A 27,103-nucleotide genomic window follows, 5' to 3' on the forward strand; every position below is an offset into this window, starting at 1 on the left:
GCGACGATATTCCTTTTCTTTAGAATCCTCAAAATTTTCCAATACTCTTTCAGTCTGGGAAATTAAAATTCATGAGAATCACTCTACCACGGGCCTAGGAAAATTTATAAAAATTAATTGCATGGATGACGAAAATATGTCATATTTGCTCATGTTCCTGGGATAAGTCGCTTCTCTGGATAACTGAGAGGCGATAAGAAAAATAAAGGTAATTTTCGAACTCGGCGGCTCAAAATACATCGAACTAATCCTTTCTTGTACCTGAGAAAAAATTCTCTTACATTCAGCAGGGGATAACAGTCGCAAAAACACCAAAAAAGCCAATTTTCTCGAAAATTGGAGGGTGATGGACTGAAACGGCGCGAGGTAATATTCGGAATCAGCGCCTCAAAATTCGTAAGGGTCGGCTTGTCTCGTTCCGGAGACATTTTTGTTATTCTTGTTTGTGTCACTGCGTATTCAATCCTTATCGGGTTACCCTATGAAAGAAAGAGTAGAAGAGGAAAAAATATCTAAAACAAATCAATCGCTTCGTGATAGAAACGTTTTGAGCACGTTTTGAGCCCTACCAGTTAAGCGATTTTCAAAAGATGTGTTTAAAAAAAAATTAAAAATATGAAAACAAATCAATAGCCTCGTGACAGAAACGTCTTGAGCCAAAAGAGATGCCAACAGCACGCAGTGTTCCCAAGCGGTCTCCCATCTAAGTACTAACTACGCCCGACGTTGCTTAACTTCGGTGATCGGACGAGAACCGGTGCTTTCAACGTGGTATGGCCGTTGGCGAAAGCCGCCGCTGTTGCAACCGCGGATGAGCCCATCATTCTATCCCGTTTCTCGTCTTGCCCATATGATTGGCGAGGAGGGGGGGGGGGGAGGAGGTGGTAGGTTGGAGTGAAAAACACTTTTCTTTAAAATCGCTTGACGCGTAGGGCTCAAAACGTGCTACATACAAAATAAACAGGAGGCATCAAATACTTTTTTCCGAAATGATAGTTTTTCTATAAATTTGAACGATTTGCAGGATTTCCTACTGACCTTAAAACATCTCTAAAAAAAACCATATTTTTCGTGGTTTTTTTTTCAGTGCTTTTGGAAAATCCTCGTAATTTGGAGGGATTGAAAATTTTCTGTAGTACTCTAATGGTCATAAACGGACTCAGCGCATCTGGTTTACCCATAAATAGTTTAGTTTAGGTGATAAGAAGGTGTTACGATTGATTTGAGAGCTATTTTCCGTCAAAAATGAGAAGTTTTCATAAACCTGGTAACTTAAGGCCCTGGATAGACGATCAAATTCCGAACCAATTCCGATCAAAGTAGACATGCTGATGACTGATGGTCACCATCTACCATCAAATTTTGACGGGCCGCACTTATTTGTTCAAAGTAAGATCAGAATGGAGTGCCACCATTCATCATTTCCTGCCACAGGAAACATTTCTGCCAAGTTTTCATTTTAAAATGAAGCAAATTAATGAGTTTAAGACTGATGACTCCCGCCGACACTTTGATGCTACTTTGATCGGAATTGGTTCGGGAATTTGATCGTCTATCCAGGGCTTACCTGCCATGCTTTCATTTTAAAATGCAGCAAATTGTTGTTTTTAAACCGGGCCGGACTTGATAGTTCCTAGTTTCAAAATGCAGTCCAATTAGGGACGGAGGAAATGGGACTTTAGGGACGATTAAGCGCAAGATTATCCCTCGTGGGATATTTGAAGTGTAAAAAAAAGCTATTTTTTGATGAAAGATCAGTGTTATGTATAAGTAATTAGTAGATATGCGTCTGATATTCTCTGACTTCCCTAGCTTTCCCTATGCCTGCTCCCGGTTGTCGCGAATACCCTGACTCTCCTGGTTTACCGGACCGCCGGCAACCCTGCCAGCGGCATATGATGGCAGCGATGCTAGGCTTCTCCGTTTATTTTTACAAGAATCGTAATTCGTAATTAAGACCGCTGCCGGGGCGAGAGATAATATTTCGAATTTATCCTCGATGCTTGGACAGAGGGGCCGCGAGTGGACGCGGTTTCCGCGGTCAACAGGTGCCGTGCCGTGCCGTGCGCCGACCGCGAAGAATAGAGGGGTATCAGGTGTTGCAGGGGCGTGGCAGGACCCCGCGCCGCCGCCGCCGCCGCTGCCGAGGTGCGAGGTGTGAACCCACCTCATAATGCATGGATCCCCGTGAAAATCGCGTAAAGAGATCGTGTCAAAGGAGAGAGCAGTGGGCCACGGTTGGTCGGGACCTGGACGTAAATGACTCTGAACAGATCTCATTTGGACGTATTTATGCTAAAAGGAACTATGGTGCACCTAAACCTATGCACATAGTTCCTTTTGGCATAAATACGTCTATTTTTCTTCGATCCACTTTGTTAAAAATTGAGGTGTAAAATTCTGTGCCAGAATTGAACGCCTAAAATCCTCAGTGATATGAATGCTGAGTGTAAATGAAGCGCTGGAGGCAGAAAAGACATTTTTTGGTTGCGATGTCTCAGAATCACAGCTATAACGTTTCATCTATTTTTTAATCAAATATATCGACGATGAAACTACCAAACCACGTATCTCGGTTTGCAACGTTACAGATTTCCTGTCATGCTTTATTTTTTAAATGGAAAACTAAACAATGTTAATTCTGAAAAACTTATGTGATTTTTCTTCTCTGTGCAAAGAAAAGTCTGAGAAAATTTTAAGGAATTATGTTGTTTAGTTTTCCTTTAAAAAAATAAGAAAGGAGTGGGATTTTTGAAGACCGCTAACGAGATTCGTGGTTTGGTAGTTTCACTGTCGATATGAAATTCGTTGAAACTTTTGCTGAATTTTCTTTATGATTTTACGATGCTGAAAACGAAAAATTTCAAAAAATTCACCTCAAAGCTCCTCTCTGAATTAATATTAGCAGTGGAGATTCTGACACACCGCGACCAAGAAATGCCCTTTCTGCACCCAATGCCTCAAATAGCACCATAAAAGCGTATGACACTTCACAAAAAGAGTAGATTCCGTTCCGTAATCGTGTGTAAGTCACTCCGTTCAAAGACTGGATTATACTCCGCATTTCATATCACTCGGGGTTGTTGGGCGCAATATATAGACTCTGGCATAGTGTTTCATTCCAAAATTTCTTACAGTGTACCAGCTTTAACAATTGAATCTGTGAGAATGAAAATACACTAACTCGTAAGCTTAAAAATGCTTGCTTCACCGAAGATGCCCACATTTCATAAAAGCGATCGAAGATGACGCAACATCATTTACTTCAGCCTTTGAAGTGTCTCGAAGTAATAAAGTACGTGTCTTTTGGTACAAAAAGCTTTTTCTTGGACCTATACTTCGTTACCTACTGCGTAGTGTTTTGTGTCTCTTGAAAATTTTCATTTTTCCTAGTTTCTTCTCCGTTTTAAATGTTTTCTCCGGCTTCTTAAGTCTAGAGCCGGGCTTGTCTTTTGTTCTTTTTCAGCGTTTAAGTCACCAGAGGCGGTGAGCACCTAAGCGCTATCGAAATAATTCTTGTGAGGTTAGATTACAATTACTGTGCGCCTAGCTGCGATGGGCTGTGCATGCTTGGTCGAAATGAAAGAAGGAACGGTCATTCACGGCGTTCGTCGGAAAAATGAAGAACAGTTCCTATTTTCAGGGTCGCAATCCTTCTGGCCGCATTCCCGGGTCCTTTTCAAATCATTTCCACGTTCATTTCTCCTTTCTTTCACGATTGATATCTTTGTCATTAGCTGTTTCGCACGTTTTCACACCTTTCCCTACTGTTTACATTAATTTGTCCACCTGCTTTCTGGAACAATAAGAGAGGTGATTGGAAACTAAAACAGTGTGATCTTGCATTAATCAGTCGCCAAAGAAAACTGAACCTCGGATTGCCCACTTTTACTTTCCGCACTCAATTTCACGGAGACTCTGTGAGGTAAACAGTGAGGGTTGTTTCTGGAAAACGTGATGAAAAGAGACGAGGTAGTGTTGAAATAATAAAAGTGCGGGCGGATTCAATCTTACCGTTATATTAAGGCGAACCTTTTTCATGATCTTGACTGAAAGAATTCAGCTCGGGTTATAAAGTAGGATTGTCAGATTCATGGTCATTCGACCTATGTAGATTATTACAGTTTTTGAGGTTTTTCTCATGTTCTCATTTCTGGCGCTCAAGTCTTTTGAAGAACGACCGATTCAATTATTGGCTTTAGATACTCTGGCTTCATGTCACTAACTGGTAATACTCTTCCTGTGCAGGTACTATAGGTATATGAGTGCTACAACTGACGAGTCCCGTGTACCTCTGAAGAAGTGAGATGAGCGAAAAATCAAAAATCCTTCAATTATGAACATGCAACACGCACAACCGTGGAACACAAATAGTTGTATCGATTAAGGCGCCACAACCGACTCAGGGTAGTTTCATTGTTTGAAATAATAACCGATCTAAATCGGCAATTCTAAAAAAGACGGAAGCACCAGAGATATAATAATATAATACGAGGAAACAGTATAGGCAACGTTTTATTCGACCCGTTCTAAATTTCAGAGCTCTGAAAAATTAAGCGATGAATTAATTAACCACATTAGGATGTAATCAGCGATTTAAAACGGGTCGATTATTACAGTTTCTGATGATTTCCTCGCACTTTCATTTCTGGCGCTTAAGTCTTTTGAAGAATGACCAATTCAATTAATGGCCTTAGATACTCTGGTCACTCTGGCCCCGTGTCACTAACTGGTGATACTCTCCCGATATGGGTATTCTAATATTGGAGTGCTTTAACTGACGAGTCCCGTATACCTCTGAAGACGTTAGGAAAGCGAAAGCTCCTTCAATTTTGAACATGCAACACGCGCATCCACGGAACACGAATAATTGCATCAAGGCGCTACAGCCAACTCGGTCTACTCTTTTTAAGCGCCTCCAATTTATGAATAGGCGACACGCACATCCAAGATACTGAAGATGTAAGCAAAATTTAAAGAAACTCGTAAATGTAATAAAAACTATCGAGAGAAATAAAAAAAGTTGTAAAATGTATTTAAATATTTTGTTACGATACCTATAAGTTTCGTTCAAAATTTCGCGAATGATTCGTCAGAAGTCGGTCAGTGGAAGACATTTGACGATCATCGTATAGATTGCATATAACGATCGGCCCGTTAGCGTTATGTAATTTCCATGTATGATCACGGAACTATGTTACCGCGTGCGTACCTATGTATACACATGCAAATATCATCCGACCGACAGTAATTTTCTATCATCAATAGTATATCGTGTATTCTGGTCATGAAAAACATCTAAAATTGGCATCTAGGTCAGAATTATAAACCGCTGATCGACTATGGAAATAAGCTCTGAGGTGAAAAAATTTGCGACCCACTCATCAAAACTTTGCAACCAAAATAAATTACAAATTAGCAGGAGATGAATAACAGAGCAAAACTATCTGGCAGAAGGAAGCTAACTTTTCCCAGAATTTTAGCATCCTCGTCACAGCATCATGAGTTTGAGAGTGACGTTTATCATGATAAAATTTTTAAACCTTCCAGACATTTCAATCTGATGGAAACAGCTTCCGAATTTTTATTCGTCTTGGGAAACATATTTTCAATTACTAAATTATACATTTTTTTAGAGGCAAAGTGGTTAATGATTGATGAGGTGGATTCAGATTTAATGATTCCAGACTTGGGCACACAGGAAATACGCTAGAAAGATTGAAACTCTGTATACAGGTTGTAAGTTCTAGAAGTATTTACTTATGAGGCAAATTGGAAAGAGGAAGGCGGTGTATACGAACTAGAGTGTCTATTTTTCAACAGAGGTTCTAATTAAAACAAATTGCGTTCATACCTACGTAAAACAGTGGAGGTGTAAAAAATACGAGGCTTGAATAGATAATCAGCAAGATCATATGCAGCCCACCTTAGTAAGGTGATACGATAAAGTCGTAGATATGCGCACCTCTGAACATTTTATGAAAATGTTCAGGAAATACTTAAATCTTCAACTTTCGAGCATTACCATGCTTAGTGAAAAAATTCCTGATCAATTTTCGCTATATTTGAAAGAAAAGGTAATTTTTTACTCTATACTCTAATATTTTTTCAATGTTTCTTGGTATAGGATAATTGTTTACTCCGTATAGTAATATACTTCTTATATGTATTTAGTATAGGAATATTTTTTGACGCCCCGCGGATGCCAAAACAGCGATTTTGCAACACGAGCCGGGCAAAAATGGGTGAATTGATGTATTGATGTAATCCTGTGAGATAGTTTTTATATGTCAGCGGAGAAAGTGTCATACCACGTATCTTGTTTGTGGTGTTAAAAAATCTCCGCTTTCTTTCTATTTTTTGAAAGAGAACAAACCAATATCATTTCTTGAAATTTTCACAGAGTTTTCTTCGCATAGAGAAGAAAAACCATGGAAGTCTTCACGAATTGACGTTGAGTAGTTTTCCATTCGAAAAATAAAGTATGACAGGATGTCTGCGACGTCGTTAACCGAGATACGTGATCTCGTAATTTTACCGTCGATATACATAACAGCCGCTGCTCTCACAGCGCCCTCAGAAGCTCAGCGGCATCTGGTTGTCGAAGTCTCTTATCAGAGTGTCTATTAAGCTGACTGGCAATAAATCAGTACTTTTACAGCACTTTTTCAGTACTTGCCCACAAAATTCAGTACCTCATCAGCAGAGAAATTCCATATTTTTTCGATACCTTTTCGTGTGAATTTTGAAATGTATCGAAATTCACGCTCAAATTGCGACAAAAATGACGTGGCCGGGTAATTAAAGCTCGCACAATCGCAATAAATACCACGCTCAAACCCGCACGCGCGACTGTATACTTTTCAAGTTTCTCTGAAGAATATACGCGAGGAATAAAACGAAAAATGTCGGATATTTTTGCAAAAATTCCGTACTTCCGGATTTTCCTAACCAGTAGACACCCTGCCTATACTATCCACCCAAAGCCCCTCAGAAAGTTGCCGCTTCCTTTTTAGTGTATTTTCCGAAGGAAAGATACACTATTGCGTTCTCCCTCATGGTGGGACCTAGACCTGGAACCATGTAAAGAGCACCGATCTCGAGTCGTAGATCACGAATATATATGTCATTCATTTTCTGTCATATATATGTATGGTTGGTTGGTAAATACATTTATTTGGTGCTTTAACATTGAAGCCATTGTATGTATGTATGTATGTATGTATGTATGTATGTATGTAACAAACCCTCTTATATGCGATGAACCCAATATTACCACCAAAATTCTAAAACTCTTCACCTCTCTCAATTTAAAAATCTAAATTTTCGTTTATACTCCCATTTTCAAAATTATCTGTAAACACGTTAATAGCCTGAGACGCTGAATGTCTTAAAATTATAATAACTAACTAACTGTATGTGTGTATGTATGTATGTATTTCAGCCAGCGCGAGGATTTTTCAGTTTTCAGAGCGTTGAGCGGCAGTTAATTTTTAAGTTTCTTGAAACGAAACTTCTGGGGTTTATAGTCCCCTAAGAGTACTTTTAAATTGTAAAGAAAAAATTGGGATACGTTAATTACTTTTCGCACAGCAAGGGGTCAAAGTGGGGGGAGGCTTAATTTTTTTCTCTTTAGTTGGCGTTTCTGGCGTTTCAATATTTCAAAGACAACCACTCAATTCGCTTTAAATTATAAAAAAATCGAGCTTTTACAGAGTGTAAAGCGCAAAATTCGAGAATCACTTAACAGTATATAATTGCATTACATTTTGCATTAAGGAGCCACTATCCTTGGCTCTTCCATAAAAGCACGTATCTGCATGGGAAAATCAATAGCATATATATTTCTAAAATGAGCTAGAAATAGTCCTTATTGCAAAATGTAGTCCAATTAAAAACGGCATCACCGCAGCGACCAGTCCCAGTCGGCCACGCGCGACATGAGGCCAAATAGGCCATAAAATAGTGCAGGCGGCAGGGGCCCTGCAAGTTCACGATCACACACACATGCAAACCTCCACACACGCGCAAACACAAGCAGCTACCTGCAAAAACTTTGCAAAAGTCTTCAAGCGCGGATCGATTACACTATCGCACACCTAATACGATAAATATATCGAAATGCAGCTTATCGAAATACGAGATCCCGGTATCGAAGTGCGCAGGAAGGGAGCAAATGCAGGGATCAATTAAAAAATGAAAACGAAGGATGAATGACAACGACTATTAAGACCTCGTTGCCAAACGGAAAGAAAATTGACGTTTGCCTCGTTATATATGCATAGAATATGGTGAATAACCCTAGGATGCGGCAATCGGTACGGAGGTCATTTGAATAAATAGGGCGTGATTCATAGATGGAGGAGGCCTGCGGGGTAAGGAGATTTATAGCGACATCGGCGCTTTTAAGACACCGTCAAAACAGTATTGCCAGAGAAAAATTTGGTTTCAATCCAGTGGTAGCGTGCTTTCCGATGTATCGATTGATCTACCATTTAAACCTATAGAGAAGAATCGAAAAGCAGGGTTTTTGCAACAAACTTTCTAATAATCGATTCTTTACCATAGCTTCAAGTTGGGGGAATATCGATGATCGATCATTCATGCTTTGATATTGTTTCAACCCCTCCCTCCGCCTACTGGGCTTCTACCTTGCGACTGAAAGTTAGGTCATGAAGCAAATACCTAGGATCAATATCACGAAGCCACTTTTCACAATCTGCAGTGAACCTCAGAAAAAAAACATTTTTTTTGGTACAATGAATTTTTTGAACCAAGGCTCAAATTACAGCTCAAGACTAGTGTGATTAGACCTGAAAATTTCCGATATAACAAGGGGGTTACCCCCTGGCCACTACGTATAGCTCAACCCCTAGAGGCCCTTAGGTCCCGCTTTGTGACCTCCTCATGAGTAAATCTAAATTGAGCGTTCTCATCTACAAATTCTGTGATTATCTGTGACCGCATTCCTGGGCCCTTTACAAAACACTTCCACGTTCATTTCCTCCCTCTCTCGCGATTAATACCTCCGTCATTATCTGTTCCGCGGTCTGTCTCGAAAAATATATTTTCAAGGGCTGGGTATGCAACACGCACTAAAACATCACTAACCAGTCCCCTTTCATTTAATGTTGCATTTGATTTCGAAAAAAATAGTTTTCAATATTTTTCATATTTTCCAGAGATTCCATGAATTACTTTACATGAAATTCCAAGATTTTCTTTTTCATAAAGAATTGCAACCCTGCCGACTGATCAGTTGTTTGAACTAAGTATTGAAATGAGTCTAAGTAACCATCTTTCAAATTGATCTACACTGAAAAAAATTCTCGGCGTTTTCACCAAGGTCCGTTGGTACCTTTACCATCTCACTTTTTTTTACCAATTATTAGTAATTTTACCAAGACAGACTGGTAAACTAACCTAAACACCGGTATTTTCACTGTTTTTTTCAGGTAAGAATACCACTTTTATTGGTAACCAATTCCCGGTAACTGCCATTTTATCCCGGTAATTATACCATAGTCGATAAAAAATATTGGCGTTTTTACCAAGGTCCAGTAAAATTACCGAGAAATCTTAATTTCGGTAAAATTACCAATTCTGTAAATGGTAATTTTACCAAGAAAAAACTAAGATCAAATAGAACTTAGAATTCTTGGTAATTTCACCCTTTTCTTAGTAAATACACAGAGATTTTTTTTTCAGTGTAGTTCCGGACAACCAGGTTGACAGGATCGAAAGAAGGTGCAAGCGTTGGGAAGCCTCCAAACTTCGTTGTACAAAACTAGAGAGCGGCAACGCCCCGCGAAAAACCCTTTCCCCTCCCTCCTACGGCGTCAGAGAATAATTGATAGAATTGCATAACTAATATGCCCCAGTCCAATCTCCAGCAACGGAGCATGCTAGAGCTCTCCTTCTGCTCTGTTCGTACTTTCGGTGAATGCGGCTTTTTTTTCTCACGGTTGGAGTTATTCGTCCACCCCCGAGCAGTGCCAGTCCTGGTTCCCATATCAGGGGTTCTCAGTGTCCCGGAAAACCCTACTCTTATAGATGTATTGGACTTGTTGAATTGTTACCGTATGCCTGATGAGAGCGAAGTATGGTCAAATGACTAGTCTATAACTGGCAAAAAATTAGGAAATTTTATTGAAAATATTAAGAAAATTTTAGAAAATATTTGGGAAAACCCGAAATGGAAAGAGGACACCCTCTCTCTGGAACTGAACACCATGGACTTTTGAATCACCCGGTATGCACACCGCTAAATATTCATCAGAAGAGCATCGATTTCACCTATTTTTACGTCCTTAACCCAGGGTGGCAAAAATTTCACGAAAAAGAAAATATTCAAATTTCAAGTGAAATATTTAATGAAATTTTAGAAATTTATGAAAGATATTCAAAAATACAGATTCCTATTCATGTTTCGCAAAATGTGAAAATTGTGACTTTCTTCTACTTATGTGTGTTTGAGTGCGGGTTGCATACTCTAGCCCCTAAAAAATATGAAATATTTCACAGCCTCGTGAAATTTCGTGAAATATTCCACTGAAATTTCCAATCTTTCATTTCTTTCTGACGTTTCATGCTACCTTGCCCTAACCTTAACCTTAACTCATTTTTCTCTGCGTTGCTAATAAACAGCAAGAACCAGTATAGGTTGAGAACTGCTGGTTCGCTCAAAGCTCCCTCGAAGACCCATTCCTTTCTTCTCGCCTTCGGCTTTAATTAACTTCAAATCTACAAACCTACCGTAGGAGCAAATACTACTGCCTCCGAATGAGTAACTCTGAGCGCACCTTCTTCTCGCCGCGCATGTGCATCAGTGGCGTGGCTGCTTTGCGATACACCGATTGATCCGCCATTTAAAACAATGGAAAAGGATCAATAAAGGGGTGTTCGCAAGGAACACCTTAATAATCGATTTTTTACCATAGCTTGAAATGGGGAAATTTTGATAATCGATCATTCACACCTCGCTCCTGATGCACATCCCTCGCGGTGTTACGTTACTCGTGTCTCAGACGCTATGAGTTATTTATAAGAGCTATTAACTTCTTCGGGGCCCGCAACCAATCCGAACGCGGGGAAATTGCGCGGATTCCTCCGTCGCACAGTGGATCGGGCCAATAGGAGAGGTCGGACAAAATTTGGAAACTTTAAAAGCGTATAACTCCGTTTACGCAAAATTTTGAGGTCCTAAAAGTGGTTTCATTGTTTTCGACGTAAAATTTTCTTCCGAAAGCACCTCTTGAAATTTAAAATGTGACGAAATAAACACCAAAATTTGCAGTTTTAGTCAAAAATTTCATGTCCGACCACTTTGATTGATTCGATCCACTGTGCGTTGGTAGCTCCTCATTCGACCGCTTCATCTGCCTAATTAATTTCTGTTCGTCTCACGTTTGACTACCGATTTAGAAAATGCGCAAGTGAGAGGGAAAATCTCAAGTAGCATTTTTCGACGGCAAAATCGCGATTTTGGAAATTAAGCTCGATTTTTTAAGATTTCTAGGCGATAAAATCTCAAGGATCATCAACATTTCAACGATTATTTTCAATATTGTCGCAATTTTAACTCTATAGAATCGCATTCGATAAACTTGGAGTTTTACCTCAATTTATCACGATTTTTATATCGATAATACTGCGATGAAAAGCCGTCGATAAAATCGTGATTTTATTTCAAATTTATGCGATGAAATCGCAATTTATCGCAATTTTTTATCCGATAATATTGCAATGAATCGACGCATCGACTTTGATAAAATCGCAAAACATTCTCCGATCAAATCGCAACTTGACGCGATCACTGCTATTTGAGACGGGCCACTATAGACAAGTTGCGAATTTAAGTATGTAATTTGGTTCCAGTGGACTTTTGTCTTTTTTATGAGCGGAAAATGCATATTGTTCGCAACCAATGCTCGATAAAAACGTTAATATCTTGGTTCGAAGTGAATTGGAGTGATAGGGTGCACGTCTACACTGGGGAAAAAAAAAACACATTGGATCTAGAGTCCAGACTCTTAAAAACATTGACAAGAAAAAACAAGCAGTGAACTCCAACACAATGTGTTGATAAGGCGCGTCATTAACTCGCACATATCAACCCCTTTAGTTTTCATTTACAGAGATTTCAAAATAGGCAAGTAGCACAACAAGAGAATTCATACGATCCAACACTGAGAGGTCAACGACGCACTTTGACGAGACCGTGTATTGTGAATGTAAAAAGCCATTCGATCGAATTTAAGTTTTTTGATCTGCCCCAAGCAAAACCTTATCAGATTCTTAAAGAAAAGTGCTACGTAATAATTTAAGCGAAGAAAGAAAAAAATTTGTCGAACTCCTGAAAAATAAAGTCGATTTAAAGGTATTTTGGGGCTAAAATACCCAAATCACCGGCATTATAAATCCCGTTATATTATTGAAAAGAAATTGACTCGATATAAACGCAATTGCATTTGATATGTCTTGATTTTGTTATTTTAAACGTATTCCCATGCAAAGAAGTTCAACCATGTCCATGCTTTATTCATTCATGAATTGAAAGTAAGCAATCTACATCCGAAAATCTACCGATTTGCCGTAAAAAATTGCAGAAACTTGATATACCAAGTCGATGCACCCACTCGTTGAATTTACCAACCAATTTCGTGAGTGCAAATATGTAAAAATCAATATGCTCTAGTCATTTTGGGTGCATTTACTTTTCATGAAACAATAGTAATTTCAATCCCGAAAAACCATCAATTTTCCGTATAAAATCAAAAAAATCGAAATGTGTCGACTTACTGACGTGAACATTGGATTCTACGTGTAAAAATACTCACGTATCGATATACATATCAGGAAACCAGAACCAGAACAGAAACCATGTGTGGACACAGTTAGCAGTCCGCGGCAACATCCATTCAACAGAATAATGGTAAAAATTAGATAGGATTTTAGCCGCTTTGCCCGCCTCTCCTCGTTATTTACAAACCGTTCCTATACTCATCTCAAAATTTTTCTCAGAGCTTTGTGTTATTATCAGCTTCCATTTAAATCCCGGTTTGATGACCGAATCGGCTGCCCAAAAAGCAAGCCATTTTTGAAAGGTTCTATGAGAAATTCGTGATATTATCGGCTCTCAGGAAATCACCCCATGGCTATAATTGGTGGTATAAATGTTTGAGTGCTTAAAATAATCGTATTCAAGAAACTAAGGCATTAAACTATGGAGTCAGTTTCTTTTTAATAATATAACGGGATTTACTCCCGGTGATTTAGCTATTATAGCCCCAGAATACTTTTAAAGCGCCTTTACTTTCCAGAATCTTGACGGAATTTTTGTTTAGCTTAAACGACTTAAAAGACACTGTAGTTAAAAAATATAAAGAATTTTCGATTTTGACAAAAAAAAAATGTTCGTTCAGGCACACCGTGTATTGTATGTAGTACTGCTGCTATTCAAACCTTATCTTCAGGTCAAAATTCTTACAAGGAAGCCCCTTGCAAGAGGCGAATTTTTTGTAATTTCTCCCAATTTTTTCTCCGTTATATAATTGAATTGCTTGTCAAATTCTGAGGTCAATTATATTTAATTGTAATTTATACATTTCTTTTTTTCCCTTCATTTTATTTTTTGTCTGGAGAAGTTTCGTTGATTTCTTCGGATTTCGAATACTGTAACTTCTCTTCTATTCGGCCGATTTTTATGTATGAGACCTCTTTTAATTCGTCTTTTAACGGAGAGTAAGGAAAAAATTGCTAAGTACACGCGAAACAATTTTTTTTGAAAATTGGACGAATCCTAGCGTGACGGTGAAATGGGTAATCAAGCGTAAAATCAAGGGTGAGGGTCCGGATCGGGTCGCTCGGGAGGACAAAAGACACTTCCTCGCCGTCGGGACAGAGGTCCGGTGTGCGGGGAGGAGAAGGGTAAGTGGTTTTCTGTAAAAGCAAACTGATTTCTGTATGTGTTATGGTTAGCACATGGTCTAATGAGTTTTGAGGCTCATCACAGATTGCACTTACGTCTATCCTGGGTGGCCTTCGCTATCAGAGGAAAGGTACCAACTTTTGAAAAGCCTACCAGTGGTGTGGAGATCTGTCAAAGCAACGTTATGAACGAAACGGAGGAGTAAAATTCTCATTCCTAGAGTGCCGGCCTGGTCAGCCATCCTCGAATCAGTTCGCTTGTTTCTGCTTATATATGCATATTTTAAATCAGCGCGCCCTACTCTTAGGCTTTTTTTAAAAAAACCAAGTAACGTAGACTCTTGGTATTCACTGCACATAAACTAATGAGCCCCAGAATGAGAAACAACTTTAAATCATAATTATTGACGGATAAATAAACTTTTTACACGCTTTGGAAAATCTCAGAAGTTCGCGGTAGTCACTTTTCGGTAAGGAACTAAGGGACTCGGTTATTGTATCGAGTGGGGGGTCGAAACGATCGCAAAGGCGGTATACTACGTATACGCGCCAATACTCTTGATTCAATCAGATTTAAGCTTAAATCAAGAACCAAACCTCTTAATTTGAGAGGATTTCCCTTTTATCTGATTGAATCAAGAGTCCTTTTTCTTGTCAATGTTTTCAAGAGTCTGGACTCTAGATCCAATGTGTTTTTTCTCCAGTGTACTAAGACATGGCTAGCCAAAAATCAGTACTTTTACAGTTCTTTTTCGGTACATTCTCAAGAAATTCAGTTTTTCCTGAATAGAAAAGTTCAGTACTTTTTCAGTACCTCCATTCGATGAAATTCGAAAAATTTTGAAAATTTGAAATTCTCGCTCATATTGCTACAAAAATGACGTAGACACAAAATTTCATTGGTGGCTTGAAGATTAACTGCACGATCGCGATATTGCAGGCACATAATTCTCTAAGAATAAACGCGTAGGGGATTGCATACTTTTCAGGTTTTATTAAAAAAAAAACCTGAGCGGTACGAGGGAAAAAATTCCGGACTTTCTTGCAAAATTTCCGCTTCTTTTCGGCACTTCCGGGCCGCTCATAAAAAATCAGTACTATTCCCGGACTTTCCGGAAATAGACCACTAGACAAGGTACGAATTTAAGCATTTTGATACATGTTTCTTGGCCAAAATTTTACGTAGAACACGATTTACGCAACGAAAATTACTGAAACCAACTCCTAACGAAGATATTAAACTTTTTATTTCACATTGCTTACAAGGAATTTCAACTGTTCGCTCACGAGAAACTCAAAGCTCTCCGTGAGTCAAATCGCGCACTACAACGGTTTCAGCAAGCTTCTCAACCGAGCAATGTTCATTTCCCACCACGCGTTGTTCACATTATAAGCAATTTGCAATAGCTGAGCCAAAGCGTCAAGATTGAGGCTGCCAGATTTTTATATCGCAGAGACTGTCATGATACCGTTTAGCGCGAGGTGTGAATCACGTAGAGCATCGAGTTTTCATGAGCGGGTGGTTTGAATTGACGCATCAATAATCATTAAATTTCTTCGTAAGGAGTTGATTTTGGTAATTTTCGTTGTGCGCATCGTGTTTTACGTAAAATTTTGGCTAAGAAACAAGTATCAGAATGCTGAAATTCGTACCTTGTCTAGTGGTCCATTTTAGACTTGTAGACACCCTGCTGATAGATTACACGATCGAACTTTTATTCCGAGACACACGCAAAACTGACGGCATAATAACTGCCCATCTCTCGTTGAAAAACTGACCACCTATGTCGGGGACAATTTAGCGGCACAGAACGCCCATTTCATCTGGACCGCACTTTGATCGTAAGATATAAAACATAACAACAAGATGCTCTCCCTAGACTTTGCCTCCATGCGCTTCACTCCGCGAAGGTGGGGTCCACGTGGGTAGTAGGTGGAAACCGCGCGGTGGGATGGCAGCCGGGTGATCCTCTCTTCGCCGTATCCCAGCAAAGGAACTTAACTCCATTCCAAGGTTGCAAAATTTACCTGAACGATTACTGTTTTTTACAAGGATACGACTGCGCGATTTCTGTTTAAAATTTGTCTGATTTTCGCGCGTGGTCAGTGGAAAAATCTGTGAAACTTTCAGCTAGAGATGCTCAATTGTATTCTGGTTTAATACGATTCGCGAGTGTACATTTGGCAACGTTGAGATATAGTTACGTTCTTTCGTCTTGAGGAAACCAAGTCTTGAGGTCTGACTCTGGAAGCGCCTAGCTGCCAATACCCATCAATGCTTGATCAATAATCCTCGTGCAAACAGTGGCCCGGCGTGTTCCGATACATATCGATATTTCCCCATTTAAAGCCACGGTAAAGAATCGATTATTAAGGTGTTTGTTGCGAACACCCTGTTTATCGATACTTTTCCATAGGTTTAAATGGCCCATCAATCGATATATCGCAAAGCACGTCACACGCAAAAGAGAATAATGCGCAAATAATGATAAAAATAATCCCGCGAGGAAATTGGCTCAACCACGATGTTGGTTCGCGCCGTGGGCCCATTTTCCATTAACGATCTTCCGATCGCTGCGGCGCCTGATTGTGCTTTGGTTTTCAAAGTATTTTGTGTGATTTCGATCATTTTTGCTGCAATTTGGCGGCTGTGCTTGATCGGGACTGTCTTTTTTTCTTATTTATCGACGCGCTGATCGCCATATCAATTATTGCTCGTTCGATAAAAGTCTGGAGGAGTCTGATGTTGAGGATAGGAGCTGGAAGTCCTGTGACGTCACAGACTGGAAAAAAACACATTGGATCTAGAGTCCAGACTCTTAAAAACATCGACAAGAAAAAATACTCTTGATTCAATCGGATTGTTGCTTAGATCAAGAACCAAGCCTCTTAATTTGAGCGGATGTCCTTTTGATTTAAGCTTAAATCTGATCGAATCAAGAGTATTTATTCTCTTCAATGTTTTCAAGAGTCAGGACTCTAGATCCAATGTGTTTTTTTTCCAGTGCAAAGATCCATACAAGATTGCCGAATAGGTGAAGAATTTTGGAGTTTTCCTGGATAGACCAACTTATCGATTAGTTTCGGTCTCAGCGAGCATTTCGGAAAATAACGGAGTTTTAGGTTTGGAGTTAGAACCGAATCGATAACTATCCACTTGAACCATCAACATAACTATCTGTATGTCGCTTTTACATTAAAATCAATTTCTCACTGATTTTTTTTAAAAAGAATAAAAAAAACTCCTCAATTATAAATTTAGTTTCTTTTTAGCGAAAATCATACCTTGTATTCCACAAGGTATTCTTGCACAGTCTGACACATTCTCGCCTTTGATTTCGATACTTAGTTCGTAATTCAAGAAATTTCATCAGATAAATCGTCGCTCCATCCTCTAAAAAGCGTAAGTGCATTTCAATGTTGCCAAAGTTCTTCTCGAAAATTTCATTCTTACCGCAGGGGAAAACTGAAAATTTCACAAATTCTTCCTCTGATTCTTTAAAAAAATCAGAAAAATTGTGAAGAAAATTGCGCGGGCATAATCTTGTAAAAATTGAACTGTTCAAGGAAATTTTGCAATTTTTGAATGGAATTACGTTCTTTCGTCCGGGAAATCGATGAAATGTTTACAAGTGGCGGCATTACAATAGCCCTCACAGAATAATTCGTCTGACACACACTACAAGAGTTCATTGAATCCTTCCTTTTATCTCTGAATTTTATTCCCTCCACAAACACTCTTCCATCCCTTTTGGAGCAAAGAGAGGGGTAAGAACACGCGCTTGTCTAAGTGGTACGATCGTGAAACTTAAACGGAAAAGTGAAACATTAACGCTTATCCCTATTTTATAGACGAAGCCATTAAAACGCGGAGGTCAGTATTGTTTCTCAGCGTTTGTGGTTGCTCCTCAACCTGTTTCCTCTGAACAGAGGAAACGGACGGCAAGGGATGAAAAAGTTAATGAGTCATTAACCTGGTCTAGGGCTGTAATTTTTACGATAGGTGGTGGATGTTAATCCAGGTCAAAACGTTTCCCCGAAGTTTACTCCGCTTTACTTTCTACACCGAACCTGTATAAAACGTCTAATATTTTGGGAGTTTTAGGTTGAAAAATATAAGATTAGTGCGGAAATCTTACGATAACTGTCTCATGACATTTATTAAGATTAGATGCATATTCATATCTGCCAGTAATGGAGATTTCTTCAGGGAACAACAGCATTGGGAAATAAAAGATAATAAATAAATAAACTAATAAAAATAAGTAACGATAAATTTCAGATTTTTCAACCCCCTCCCCTCCTCGTCACGCTTTTGTGATCTTTTAACGAGAAAAAACAAAATGAAGCAAAAAATCGGAGTAAACGTCAAAGTTTCTGAGTTTTCCCTGTGTTTTCCCTTAAAATTCCAAAACACGAAAAGAGTCTAAGTTCAATTTCCCGGGCTTTCCTTGGGCTTTCCCTCATTTGAAGAAAACAAAGTTCCCTGGGTCAACGTCAAATTCTCTGGAGTTTTCATGTGTTTTCCCTCAACATTCCAAAAAAAGCAAAAATTCAAGAATCAAAGTCCCATTTCTTGAGGTTTTCCCGAGTTCTCCCTCGAAATTACAAAAATACGAAGATTCCAGAGTCAACGTCAAATTTCCTGGGGTTTTCCCGTTAATCCCGAAATGGGTCGAGATCCTTTAGAAAGCCAAAATGAGCCCCCACCCCCCTCGCCACCGGGAACGACACCCCCCTCCCTTTCGGAGAACAAAGAAACCGGAATACATTTTCACCTGAATTATTGCGGCGCCGCGATAAAAACGGCACTACACAAGTGAGAAACGACCACATCGTTTGCGGAAGACGGAGCCGCGACAGTGTCACCAACTCCACCGAGACGCCCCGAATTTCCCGATTCCCTCCACCGGGATCCCCGGGAAACTCGGCGGCTGACCAGAAAATCGGGGAGGGTCGAATTTAGGGGTGGGCGAGATCTGAGAGCCGGGAGCCGAGCTGCCGTGCTAGGTAGAAACGTCGTAGGAGCATTCAAATGTTGCCAAATTCCCCCTAAGAAAATATTTATTTTCAGGGCAAGTTATGGATATTTTCCCTTGAATTTTGCAGACCTTTTGGATCAAATGGACGTATTTCTACCAAACAGACCTATGTGCAGGTGAGAAATATGGGGTGTGCTCGTTAGTTCTCTCGCCGTAAGAGTGAATGAGAATAATAAAGCGCCAGTGACGTCAACGGAGATGGAACCGCCGGCGCCGTCGTCCCGTTTCGGCCGCTTCCGCTTCGTCTTTAACTCATGAGCCCTGTCCACAACGCTCTCTTGCCATGCCCGCGGCTCATGAATCCCGCATTCAGTTGGCACATAGGTCTGTTTGATAGAATGTAAAATTCTGCTTTTCCAATTCTTCAAAAGGAATCACGCCCACTTTTACATTGCTTCTTATGCAGCTTTATAGAGCACACCCCATATTTCTCACCTCCACATAGGTCTGTTTGGTAGAAATACGTCCAAATTACAAACAAATTTCTCTGAAAACATGGAAGAAACATAAATGCAAATTTCCCCGAAAATTCGTAATTTGTATGAGGAAATTCGGCAACGTCTGAAAGGCTCATACGGCGTTTTTCCTCAGCGAGAGAGCGGACGCGAAATAAAAATAGGCGTTTCTACGAAAGGACAATTCATCATTTAGAGCAGAGAATGCACTCACGTGTGAAGATTAGTAGTTTTTACGGCCCCTCGCCCCCTCCCCCGCGCGGAGGAATAAAAGCTCCGTCTTGACAAACCCACCCCCTGTCTTGGGGTAATCGGGAGCGTTTAACAAAGCAATTGATAATTCAGGTGCCGCTTCTTTGATACAGGACGGCGGAGTCTCGAGGTTTGATGAGATTTGAGTGGTGCGTTTTGAGGATGTCACGAAGGATTAATCTTCGCGGAGATTTCGGTCGGGGTCCAGGCCCGGAGGTTCCTGCATTAGCGCCCGGTGGAAACCCGGAAATAATGATCCGGAAGTCGAGGTCCCGCGAGGAGAGGGATGAAAGTGGGGAAATTGCGGTTTCGACATTAGGATGAAGTCCGGGGATGTGGGTGACGGGAAAGGGAGTCATTAGGCCAGGGTATTATTTCGAGGTGCTCCCTTCGTCTTCGTCGGGAAAAATCGGCGACGATTTCGTTGCGAGGAGTGAATGTAGATAACTGAGTAAATAGAGTGTTTTCTAAGGTGCTTTCGAGTAAGATGAAAAAGGATGATGTTGTCCTTTTTTGAAATGAAAAATACCGTGAGATGGAGATTCAGAGAGAATAAAGTAACCCAAAAAACCTTGGGGAAGTTGGTAATATAATGAACATTGCTTCGCAAAATGAACACATCATACTACAAATATTAAAATTGAGGAGTTAGGTGCAAAAACAGCTTTTCGGATTATACTGTAGTGACGTTATTATGTGAACTTTTCAATTTATTATAATTTCCTTTTTTTTAAAAAAAAAGAAAAATGCAACTTTTTCTTTCAATTTTTTCTTTTTTCCCCCTAGAAACACCTACTGGACGAATTTCTGCCAAACGGAGCTATGTGCATTATGACGTGAGCCTTCTTATGCATACCATTCTTATGAGTCTCAGGGCTCATGTCTTAATGCACATAGTTCCGGTTCGGCAGAAATACGTCCTAATTGCATCTCACATGGGTTAAAAGTGATTCTGTGCAAAAACCGCCCAAGTATCAGGAATTTAAACACAAACTGTACTTCTCAAATCAGTTGTTCTATGCAAAAATGACCCGAGTACACCTTTCCTATTCGTGTCATTTCTCATTTCCAACAATATTTCTCTATATTTCAATCGTGCCAACTTAAACTTGAGAATATTACTAACTTTTTCTGACCTCAGCCGATGACCTGATAATGTAACAAACTGGCATCATAACGAAATCTTAAATCGCTATTTTAGGGAACCGCGATTTTGCTTTTCGGAACGTTTTCGCACCTAACTCCTCGATTCACTAAGCGTCCTTCATTTTTGGTTCCAGGAGTAAAGCTAATACAGAAAGACAACACCAGTAATAGTTCCCAAGCGACTGATCACTATAACGTCAGACCCGTCAGAAGTAAAATAACTTATGTTATTGTTCGAGACTGCGCCAAGGGAATCGAAGTTGCTGATATCTACCAAACGCATAATTTCTGTATTAACGTCATGACTAAAGTAGGATCAGGCAGAGTTACTGCTGACAGATTGATTGTTTCGCCGGAGAACAAATGACCAAGACGGGCAAATGCGGCACATATCCATCAGTTATATTGGCACATTCAATTTCATTCCGCGAGTAAATATATGGACAGGAGGGTAACTGACAATGAGTATGGTCTCGATGACTAATTAGTAGGCGACTACCAGTCGCCAGTCGCCGGCAATCAGTCACGCGACTTGTAACCGCGGCTCAGCGTGAGGCCACCTACTACATGCGCGGATATGAGTCGTGCGTTGCCACGTGGTGAGTGTAAGTGTAGGCCTCCTTGCATCTGATTTTGAGCTGATTGCTTGGAACTAAAATCTCTAAATTAGGGATGGATATTAAAATATCTCATCTGGAGCTCTCAAATTCTCACACCTTCCGCTGAACTTAATTAATTTCAGAATTGATTCACTGCACTGGAAAAAAAACATTGGATCCAGAGTCCAGACTCTTGAAAACATTGACAAGAAAAAGGACTCTTGATTCAATCAGAGTTAAGCTTAAATCAAAAGAAAATCCGCTCAAATTAAGAGGCTGGGTTCTTGATTTAAGCTTGGATCTGATTGAATTAAGAGTATTTTTTCTTGTCGATGTTTTTAAGAGTCTGGACTCTAGATCTAATGTGTTTTTTTTCCAGTGTGTAAAATTTTAAGACTTGGATGCACTAGCAGTTGAAAAGCCCAGAAAATCCCTAATTTGTTACTCAATCATTCAAATACTGTCGTGAACTGTTAGAATACATGAAATTTTTATGATGTTTGATTTTTTCTGACTTTTTGTTTATTTTTAGAGCGCCTGGTGGATAAGCAAGGATTATATCTAACACCGAAAAAGAAAGTTATGTTGATCTAACATTCTGGATGTAAAAAATGTGTGCGAGAATTCACAAGATGCTGAATTATCCGCTACAGCAGTTAGTTTTACATCTTGACATTGCTAAAGTAACTGCTGTAGCGGTTAATTCAGCATTTTAAAAGTTCATGCACACTTTTTTTACATCTAGGATGTTAAATTAACATCACTTTTTTTTCGGTGAAGCGTTAATTCATCATACTCGTACGTCAAATATTAAGTGAATGTTGCTGCGTCTATTTCTTAAAGATATTCCGGATGGTACTAATTTGGCAACGCCGCAGTTCAGTACTAACCACCCCCGATAGAACTTTTACCAGCACCGCAGCATAATATGCAGGATCCCGGTCTGACCATGCCGGTGCAAAATGTTCCATTTTATTTATTTCTTTTTTGAACGGATAAAAACATTCTCGGATCGCTCTATATCTTGACTGCGATGAGGTTGCTCTATCCGCACTGTGGGCAAAACCATAATGATTGTTCAAAATGAAAAAGTTTGGACATGATATCTTAGAACAGCACGCAGTACCTACTCTATTCGAGACTTATGTATGTATGAGCCGCTTTTACGGCGCGCTAGGGCGCTCTGCGACGCCTATTCTCCACAGGAATCTGTCATGGTAGAGATCCTCCGGAAGGTGGCATCTCTCCATCTCTTCATGGATGCCCTCTACCCACCGTTTGGCTGGACGCCCTCTCCGTCGCCTACCTGGGGGGACCCACTCCAACACCTTCTTCGGCAACCTGGTATCAGCCATTCTCTGCACATGCCCATACCATACCAATTGCTTGGTCATGATATCGTGCACAATCGCCCCCTCAACGCCCATTATCTCTCGGACACGTTCATTCCTGACACGTTCTCTCCTCGAGATTCCAGCCGATCTTCGCCAGAAATCCATCTCGGTCGCCTTGAGCATTTCTTGGGTCCGCTTCTTCAACTGCCACACTTCACTGCCATAGGTGATAATAGGCTTGACAACCGAGTTATAAATCCTCTTCTTGTTGTCTTTGGAAATCCTTTGGTCCCAAAGGATCCCATTAAGCATGGCGATGGCTTTCCTTCCTAGAAGATTACGGTCCCGAATGGCCTGATCCAGCTTCCCATCCGAAGTCAGGTTCACCCCCAGGTACTTGTATTGTTCGCAACTTTCTATATGTTGACCATCCTCCAGGACTATGCTTTGCTGAACACCTCCGACTGACATCTTTTTTGTCTTACGGACACTAACCTCGAGGCCCCATTTCCGGTACTCCTCCACCAACTTTCGGGTCATATACTCCGCGTCATCGTGATCTTGACTTATGACAACCTGGTCGTCAGCAAAGCATAGCGTGAACAGTGTTTCTTGGTCATTTAGAGGGACGCCCATGCCGGCACACTTTCTTTTCCATTCCTTCAGAACGTGCTCTAGATATATCTTAAACAGCGTCGGTGACTATTCGAGACTTGCACTGTAAATAAAATATCCAGAAATAACTTTATGCTAACTTACCACATGAAACATAATGCTAAGTATGACTCAATGACGAAACATATGATAATTTTTCTAGAGAATGGAAGAAGACCTCCATTTTCGGGGCTGCTAAACTGGTCAAACCGCGGAAATATGCACTAAGGGCATTCAAAAAAAAGAAAAAAAAAAAGAAAAAAAAAATAGAAACAACGGATTCTCCTTTAATTTTTTTTTTTTTTTTCATCAAGGGCGCAATTAAGACGCGGTGGATATCTTCATTGGGCACAAAACATTGGCCAGTATTCCCCAATAATTTCAATTTTTTTTTATAATTGATTGAAAATTGTAGGCAAGTGCCGAGGCATTTGCAGAATTGTTGCAAAGAAACCAGTGATCAAAACTAAAAGAGGGTCATTTAAGTATGGATATCCAAGTACAGTTTGACTTTTTAAGGTAACTCATGAAAAAAGACATCCGTGCCAAATGATCCCCCTTTTGTCCAAAGAACACACCAAGTACAGAAAAAAGCCAGATTCCAGAAGTGGATCTTGAAGAACTCGCAATTAAAAGAGGATTTACCTTTATTACAGTGATTAATATCGCTTAGGTGAGCCTTTTTAAAAATATTCATCTCACTGTTTTCAATTTTCAACACCACTGTATACTCCTTGATGTTTTTGCTAAGCTGTAGAAATTATGGTTTATTGTCGCTGAAGCAGTTTCTACTCAGACGATGTTGCCTACTTGTGGGAAATATCTCGATTATTGCTCACACTAAACGAGATTTTCGGATCCAACTTGGCGACCTCACTCAGCGGGAATCAACATAACTCGGGGGGAGCCTGTTCACCGTATCAATTCATAAATCCGATCAATTAATCCCGTTAAATTATTGGTGTGCTTTATACTGCTGCGCGCTTTGAGCGCCATTATTTTTTTAGTTTTGTAAGATGGAACCATTGTTTTTCTTCCCGAAATTAGGCGTGAGGAAAGAATATGTGGCTAGTTTTGTTGTTCACCTAGCGATAAGATTTTATGAATCATTTGGTCTGAAGTATTTATCATAAGCACTGGAAAAAAACACATTGGATCTAGAGTCCAGACTCTTAAAAATATGGACAAGAAAAAGTACTCTTGATTCGATCAGATTTTTGCTTAAATCAAGAACCAAGCCTCTTAATTTAAGCGGATTTCGTTTTGATTCAAGCAAAAATCCGATTGAATCAAGAGTATTTTTTCTTGTCAATGTTTTCAAGAGTCTGGACTCTAGATCCAATGTGTTTTTTTTTCCAGTGAGTGCTATTCAACTATTAGACAAATTCGGATTGCTGACGATGATATCATTAAGACATAGTTCAAACGTTAGGAACTTGTAATTTTGCACCGAGAAGAATTGAATCTATTACGACAAAGAACTCACTTTCCTCAACAGATTTTCGCTGTGTCAAAAAAAAAATCCTGTTGCGTCATGAAAGCATATCGACGGTGAAACTACCAATTAAACCACGTATCTCGGTTTGCGACGTCGCAGACTTCCTGTCATACTTTATTTTTTAAATGAAAAACTACGTAACATCCAGTCTTGAAAATTTCCGTGATTTTTCCTCTTTGTGCGGAGAAAATTCCGTGAAAATTTCAAGGAATGATATTGATTTGGTCTACTTCAAAAAAATAAAATGTGAGCGTAGATTTTTAAACACCGCAAACGAGATACGTGGTTTGGTAGTTTCACCGTCGATATTATTACTCCAGTAAACGTTAGTCACAGTTACAAAAGTTTTCTTGTCAAAATGGTTTTTTTTTTTTTTTTTTTTTTTTTTTTTTTTTTTTTTTTTAATTGTGATTCGTCAAATTTCGTCAAGACATGGATTTTGTTCTTACAACTAAATACCAGATAAAATAATCCGTATCTTTGACAATATGAGTTTTTCCTCAGCACCCGAGCATATATTTTCAAAAACGGTTTTTTGTCATGCCCCCCATTTTTTTCGGTGCCCATGACTGGCCCGAGCATGACTTTTTCAAAGTCCAAGTTTAATTGAAATGAATCTAAGAAATAATTATTGTACTGTAGAACAGACAATTATGCGTATTAGAATCCAATATAATGTTGAACTCGTTTTCTACCCTACCCAGTCTCTCATCCATTTGACCCTCTAAAAGAACCGTCACCTTCAGACTTACAGAAGTAAAATGATGCGTTTCAGGCAAAGTTAAGGAGCAATCAATGCTAGAGGTGTGGCAGCGTCGCTTTTACAGGAATCGCTTCCCTCGGGATCAATTAATACGAAAAAAGTAAGTAAACAGAACAAGGCTGTGCCTGAGAAAAAATGAGAAGACAGCTCAGAGAACGCTTTGGTTTTCTTGCAATTATAATTCAAGATTTGGCGGAGGCGAGTCGAAAGCTAACTCATAATTGTCCACAAGACGAGAAATTTCTCCACTTCTGGTGCAGGTAGTCACCATTACCCTTCGACTAAATCTTATTTATTTTTCACCTTTTTTGTGTGCAAACAAAATGGAAGACCGAGCATACAAAACTGGGATCACTCACGAATATCCTGGAGAAAATCCTTGTGGTCTATCCACCCCAGCTTTTATTCTCTCGTGCTTAGGGACTGATCGAAATTCGAGCTCATTCATTTGGTCGGTTCGTTTTTTTTTTTTTTTTTTTTTTTTTTTTTTGTCTAATAAGGGAGTTTCATTGGACGAAAATAAATTTTGAGTCGATTAAACTAAATCCAGTTTAACTGACTTAACTCTTAACATAGCATTGAGATTCCTTGTATAGGAAAACTTAAGGACTACTTAATAATGGCGCTTTGGCTCAGCTGTCGCAAGTTGTTAACATTTTGAACAACACAAGGCGGGGAAAGGAACATCGCTTGCAAACGAAGCGTGCTGAAAATGTTGTAGTGCGCGGTTTGATTCAAGTTGACTATTGTTTTTCTTGTGAGCGAAGTATTCGAAATCCCGTAGCTAATATAAACGAAAACTTTCAATATTTTAGTTAAGAGCTGATTTCAGTAATTTTCAGTGCGAATTGAGTTTTACGTAAAATGTTGGGTCAGAATCATGCATCAGCAGGCTGATTGTTGAAAGTAATAAACAAATCTATAGATGAAGAAGACATAAGAAGTATGGAGCGATCCCATTGACCGATATGGGTGGTTCATATATACTAAGGGAGAAAATGATGGACTAACTATAGTGTGTCTCATGGGTTGCCGTCAGTTAGTCTATAACTTATCTCCTTTGTCCATTGCAACAACCCGCTACCACCAATAGGATCCCGCCATGTCCTTTTTGTCTTCTTTGTCTATCGTTTTATCTACCAATCTCAATAATCAGCCTGCAGAGTGCATGAAATCGCACCTTGTCTACAAGTCCGTTGAACTCCAGTGAGTGAAAATATGTTTAATCGAGTCCTACGCAAGAGAGCCGAAATTTTAGTGCCGACGACGTAATTGCAATACTAATCGATGTTAAGTCAGGTCGATGGGTCGGAGAAGAACCATTATTTTCTAGGCGACAGCGGTGAAGATGGGAAGATAGTGTCAAGTATTCTTTTATTGTCCGCGACGAGAGGCTGGTCGTTGGCTTGGGATCACAATGAGATGAAGGTG

At 39.7% G+C, this 27,103-nt stretch overlaps 1 protein-coding gene and 1 non-coding gene across 4 annotated transcripts in view; both read right to left on the reverse strand.

Annotated features, from left to right (window-relative positions):
- Positions 1 to 27,103, reverse strand: part of LOC109035133 (uncharacterized) — a 291,482-nt gene that overhangs the window by 6,782 nt on the left and 257,597 nt on the right. The gene's annotated exons all lie outside the window — the stretch shown is intronic.
- LOC140225333 (5S ribosomal RNA) lies at positions 667 to 785 on the reverse strand. Its single transcript, XR_011900459.1, has one exon. It is a non-coding gene; the product is annotated as a 5S ribosomal RNA (ribosomal RNA).

Source organism: Bemisia tabaci, chromosome 8 (assembly GCF_918797505.1).
Source record: "Bemisia tabaci chromosome 8, PGI_BMITA_v3".
NCBI classification, from domain to species: domain Eukaryota; kingdom Metazoa; phylum Arthropoda; class Insecta; order Hemiptera; family Aleyrodidae; genus Bemisia; species Bemisia tabaci.